General features: G+C 38.2%; 1 long non-coding RNA gene and 1 pseudogene across 1 annotated transcript; one reads left to right on the top strand and one right to left on the bottom strand.

Moving 5' to 3' along the window:
• On the bottom strand, positions 266-1,700 carry LOC109128156. Its single transcript, XR_002034607.1, has 5 exons — positions 1,439-1,700; positions 1,264-1,328; positions 1,065-1,171; positions 764-860; positions 266-446 (listed from the first exon to the last, which is right to left on the bottom strand). It is a non-coding gene; the product is annotated as an uncharacterized LOC109128156 (long non-coding RNA).
• Positions 2,049-2,551, top strand: LOC104733881 (annotated as a pseudogene).

Genomic DNA, 6,601 nt, shown 5'->3' with positions numbered 1-6,601 from the left:
ACTCGGTCGAGTCCATCTACCCACTCGGTCGAGTGCTTGGTCGAGTTGGACTCTGGACCTTGGTTCTTCAGCCTTAACTCTCTTGCTTTCCCTTCAAGATTGCTTCACTTCTCCTCAGGATTGTTTCCATGCTCCTTAAGCTCCAAAATCACCTGTTTATGCATGAAAAGATGCAAATGCAATGCAACTAAACTCTAATGCATGATTAGTCCTAAAGCTACACAACAATGATGAAAATGGTTAGCAAAAGATGCAAAAGATGTGAATAAACTAAAGGAAAACATGGTAAAATATATGAACATCAACATCCAAGACTAAACCCTCTTTCATTTTCCCAATTTTTGACAAATAGCAATTGTGGTTCATGCTCCTGTTTTGCAAGGGAGATCTTCCTTCTTCATAGAGGCGAGGAGGATATTTTGAGACTGTACTCGAGGATGCCATTCCTATAAATATTGAAATTTAAATCATGAGTCAACAAATATAATGATAGGATTAGCTTCAAACACATTTTAAACCCATCACAAACAAAACATCTGTAAAATATTACACTAATCCAACAAAACAATCTAAAAATTTTAGCTGGCTGAAGACCAAACATATCCGATTCTCAACCACGAGAATGAAAAAAAAAACTGTCACTTAAGTAAAACAATGAAATAAATTTGTAGCTATAACAATCAACTTTCAAATCATTCATTGTTGAACTGGGGGCAAATTAATTTATCTAAACAAAGTCCATCAAATTAGACATAATTCTTACCAGAAAAATGAAAATTGAAGCCACAGAAAATTGAACCCACTGAAAATTGAATCCACCGTTAATTTTGAGAACCACCAAAGCAATATTGGACCAAGATCTGCAACAAAACGGGAACAAAAACATGTGTGAATGAGATCAATAAAAATTGATCACCAAAATATTTAACATTGCATAAATATGTGTATAAATCAATATTTAACATTGCATAAATATGTGTCTAAATCAATAAAACTCTATATCAAACAAGAATTTGGCCAAAGAAATCACCAAAAGGTATCCGATGAAGTTAAACGAAACTCACCAAAGGACTAAATTTGAGAACAATGGAAGAAAGAACTTCTTGCTGGAAGGTAAACAGCACCGCCGGAAATTTCAGTCACCGGTTTGATAAAACACAGTGCTCGGTAGCTGTAACAATTCACAAATTAAATCATTCACTGTCGAATTGGGGGAAATTATTTTGTCTAAACAAATCCCATCAAATTAGACGTTTTCCTTACCAGATTTATGAAACTAAAAGCCACCGATTATTTTGAGGACCACCGAAACAATTGAGGAGCAAGATCTGCAACAAAAAGGGGATAAATTAAACAAGCCAAAAATCGAGAGCACCACCGATTATAATCAACCCGAAACTAAATTGAATCCAAACAACATGCAACACATGATACTTACCAAATCAGACCAACAACAAACTCCTCGTTTCGGTTCCGTGGCTTTTAGATTCGCCGGATTATGTTTGTGGTGAAATCGACAGAGAGCAGCAGCGGTTGTAACAAAGCTTCGACTGCGCCGGCGAACAAAACAAGGAGCAGCGGTGGCGATTAGGGTTGTTATTGTCAATTTGACGAAAAAATTAATGCGATTCGACCTCTACCTCGCCGGGGAAGTGAAAGATGCAAAGAGGAAGAACCAAAGTTATTTTTTTGGTTAAGTGTTCGTCGGGGAAAAAAAATATGGTCGAATAGATTTTTTTCCCCTTTGTAATATTTTTTCTTTTTTTTTTCCTTTTTTTTGTTAAATACAATTGAGTAATAAAAACAACTTAGCCTTTTTGGTCTTTTTACTAAAATGTTGGGTCAATCTAGTTCTAGTATAATTCCGAGAGTTAAACTAGTAATGAGATCTCATATTTGTGCCAAACTGGGTAAATCTCACAAAATAAAACATTGTAAAACTATTTTATTATGGTACATAATCTATTAACATATTGAAATGTAAGATCTGTTTTATCCTATATAAATCTCACATCACATAAGTTCTTAAATACTTGAAACAAAAAAAGATGGTAGCATCCGTCAAAAGAAATTATTTATTGTTTTTTATTGTGGTTTTACTTTTTGTTGTCTCATCATATACAAAAATTTGTATGATGACTACAAAAGCTCAAATGGAGTTTATCTGCACCAAGAAAAAAGATCTTTCTTCACTTTGTTTTGAGGTTCTAAAATCAACCTCGGAAATTTCAACATTGGATCTTTCTGATATTACCAAAAATTTTATCAGTTAATTCGATATATATCAGATACGAGAAAACAATTAAAGTTGTTTGCGGACAATGCGATTGATTTTCGTTCTCATAATATATATCTAGGCTGCGTAAAAAATTATGACTATGACGGTTTAAACAATAGTGTCGGTGGTACGATAACATGGATGAATGAGTGTAATGATGAATTCTCAACAATCAAACCAATACCAGAGTTCTTGATCATGAGGAATAATGTTGTTGGAAATATATCAAGTATTATTTTGGTGATTCTCGAATTTTTCTAAAGAAAAGATTAAGTAAAATGTAACCCATAATCGTAATAAATTAAAGTCGATATTGTTTGGTCTAATGTTATTTTGCCTCTTTAAAATATAAACATAAGTAACAAATGCATACAAACTGATCAACGTTTGAACTAGGACTTTAGTGCTTTTCAATATAAATTGTGCAAATAAAATTTCCTTTTGAGTGATTTATAAGACTCCAAAGAAAATCGAATATTTTTAAGACTCAGTTTATTCTTCAAATTCATATAATATTTTTAATTCTTCTAGAGACCGGCATACTTCAATCTCAAAGAAGTACTTAAGTTTTCTTAGGTCTTTATTGTCAAAAATCGATTTAAGAAAGAAACTTAACGTCTTCAATACCTACAACTATACCTTTCGGACTTTGGAGAGTGAATAGTATCAGCGATCCAACTTGGACTTCTTGAACCTTTTTTCTTTGAGTGTGAAGCTTAACTTGTGATACCATGTCTCTAGAGATTTTTTTAAACTATTGATGGTCGGGCGGTGGAGGAATGTAAAGTTTCTCTTTAATTTTTTCTTGTAAGTACGCTTCTTGACATCAGTCTGCCCAAATGCCAAAAAAATTAATGGCTAAAGAACGAACAACCCTCATCATGTTGAGTTTGGCCACTAGAGCAAGTGTGTCCGTGTAGTCATCCCCCATAGGTTTGAGTAAACTTTCGTGCCACTAAGTGAGTCTTGTAGCATTCTATTTCTCCATTGCTCGAATATTTGATGGTGAACACTTGTTTTGAGCTTATCGCTCTTTTTATCAGGAGGATGACCTGCTTCATCCCACATATGATTGCGTTCCACAGCTCCAACCTCATTGTAACGCCCAACCGCCACCTCAGTGGGCCCCAGTCCAATCCCAGTCCATGGGCGCACCTTCTTCACTAGGCCCGTGAGCCCATCTATATACGACAGCCAGTTTGTTACGTCCAGGAGGTTTTAAAGACTTGTTACCGTTGCTACATAATCACCACCCTATGTTTTATCCTCACTCGTACAGTTCCAACAGTCACTTCCCGGAAGGTCATCCATCCTGAGAATACTCCAGCTCAAGCACTTTTAACTCTTGAGTTCTCTCAGAACCCTTGACCAAAAAGATAAGTGCACTTTGGTGACATAGGTGGGCAAATCAATTCTTTCAAACCTCTCCCAAGTCTCTGAAACCGGGGTGTCACAATTCACCCCCACTAACAGATCGCAATGTCCTCGTTGCGGACCAAGACCGTCACCCCCGACGGTGTGAGCCCACTCAACTCCACACTCGTCTAGGTTCGGCTCTGATACCACTTGTAACGCCCCGACCGCCACCTTTTTGTGGGCCCCATGTCCAATCCCAGTCCATGGGCCCACCTCCTTAATGGGCCTCACGTCCTCTCACTAGGCCCATGAGCCCTTCAATATCCGACGATCGGTTTTCTACGTCTGGGAGATTTTAAAGACTTGTTGCCATTCCTACAAATCACCAAATGATCTTTCCCTGTGTTTTATCCTCACTCGCACAGTTCCGACAGTCACTTCCCGGAAGGTCACCCATCCTGAGAATACTCTAGCATAAGCACACTTAACTTTGGAGTTCTCTCAGGACTCTTGACCGAAAAGATAAGTTCACTTTGGTGACATATGTGGCCAAATGAATTCTTTTAAACCTCTCCGCAAGTGTCTGAAACAGGGGTGTCATAATTCACCCCCACTAACAGATCAGAACGTCCTCGTTGCAGACCAAGACCGTCACCCCCGACGGTGTGAGCCCACTCGACTCCACACTCGTCTAGGTTCGGCTCTGATACCACTTGTAACGCCCTGACTGCCACCTCTTAGTTGGCCCCATGTCCAATCCCAGTCCATGATTCCACCTTCCTTAATGGGCCTCAAGTCGTCTCACTAGGCCCGTGAGCCCATCCATATCCGACAGTCAGTTTGCTACCTCTGGGAGGTTTTAAAGACTTTTTACCGTCTCTACAAATCACCACATGATCTTTCCGTGTGTTTTGTCTTCACTCGCACAGTTCCGACAGTCACTTCCCGGAAGGTTACCCATCCTGAGACTACTCGAGCATAAGCACGCTTAATCCTAGAGTTCTCTCAGGACCATTGACCGAAAAGATAAGTGCACTTTGGTGACATATGTGGCCAAATCAATTCTTTAAACCTCTTCGCAAGTCTCTGAAACCAGGGTGTCATAATTCACCCCCACTAACAGATCGCAACAACCTCGTTGCAGACCAAGACCGTCATCCCCGACGGTGTGAGCTCACTCGACTCCACACTCGTCTAGGTTCGGCTCTAATACCACTTGTAATGCCCCGATCGCCACATCTTAGTGGGCCCCATGTCCAATCCCACTCCATGAGCCCACCTTCCTTAATGGGCCTCACGTCCTCTCACTAGGCCTGTGAGCCCATCCATATCCGACAGTCAGTTTGCTACGTCCGGGAGGTTTTAAAGACTTTTTACCGTCTCTACAAATCACCACATGATCTTTCCCTGTGTTTTTTCCTCACTCGCACAGTTCCGACTGTCACTTCCCGGAAGGTCACCCATCTTGGGGCTACTCCAGCTCAAGCACGCTTAACTCTAGAGTTCTCTCAGGACCCTTGACCGAAAAAATAATTTCACTTTGGTGACATAGGTGGTCAAATAAATTCTTTCAAACCTCTCCGCAAGTCTCTGAAACTAGGGTGTCACACTCATCATCAACCACATTCATCTATTCTTTAATTTTCGAAGCCTCCTCATAGCTTTGAGAGATGTGGCATTGCTCAATTTTGTCAAGAAAGACTTGATTATTGGTAGGCTAAAGGGAGACAAAACAATATGCTTGAATTGTATGAGCTACAGCTTGATTGTTGTTGTAGACTTGATTTTCTTTCCAAGTGGAGGAATTACTACGACCCTGTGTGCTTCTTTGGAGAGGTTGTGGAGTAGGGTCTTGTCTAAGAGGTTGTGGACTAGGCTCTCTTTCCTCCATTTTTCCTTTCTCATGAATCATAGACTCTTCTCCCACCTCTGAGTCATCTTCATATTCTTGAGAGTCTCTCAAAAAATGGGGGATTCAAGTGATTTTTGGAGAGTGGCAAGGATAGTTTGATTTTTGGAACTATTTGATTTTCTTGGCGAGTATAGCCTCCTCATCATCTTCTTTGATGGTTTATTTTCATCATGTTTGGTAGCTTGAGAGGTTTCATCATGGCACCAAAGTTTGCGGTTACACAACGTGATTTTTGTGGTTCTTGACCATATCAAATAGTTTTCTCCTTTGAGGACAATCAGAATCATAGAAATGTGAAGAGGGAGATTCAATAGTTGCTCTAATACCATGTCAGATTTGCGGAATGATAATTATGTAAATACTAAAATTAAAAGATTTAATCAAAAACAAGAAGATCAACATGAGAAAGAAGTTGAATAGTCACGAATAAGTGTGGAGGAGAACAAGAGAAAGATTATTGTCTCTTATCTTATCTTTACATCGACACCCATATATATATATATATATATATATATATTACATTTTTAACCTTCAAAGTATCACTGAGTAGCACTTTAAACCTTGATATAATTTCACTAACACTATAAACATTTAAAATGATTTCACTAACACTTTGAACCTGATAACTAAGGTTCCTATTTGCATTGCCATAAAAGAGAATGGAACAGTAATATTCGTCAACATAAAATAGTTAAGTTATGTTGGTTTGATTTAAATACTAATTTAATTTATTTACTATTTATTACAATTAATAAAAGAATTCAAAAATAATAAAAACTAGATCTTCTTACTCATTACTTACGTCATTGATAAGCCTATGATGAGATATTAAGACACAAGAGAAGAAGAATCAAAGCCAAAATGAAGAATGAGAGGTAATGCTAAAACATTTGACAAATGTAAAAATGAAGATGATAACATACTACAAGAAAATCTGCGATTAGCGACTCCAGTAATAGTCGCAAAACAGTCGTAAATACCTACTTTGCGACTAATAAACAACTATTTCAGATGGTCGCTAAAAAAGGTCGCAAAATTTACGTGTCTCAAAATGG

This window comes from Camelina sativa, chromosome 12, assembly GCF_000633955.1.
Source record: "Camelina sativa cultivar DH55 chromosome 12, Cs, whole genome shotgun sequence".
Classification (NCBI taxonomy): domain Eukaryota; kingdom Viridiplantae; phylum Streptophyta; class Magnoliopsida; order Brassicales; family Brassicaceae; genus Camelina; species Camelina sativa.
This window is presented reverse-complemented; position numbering and strand designations above follow the sequence as displayed.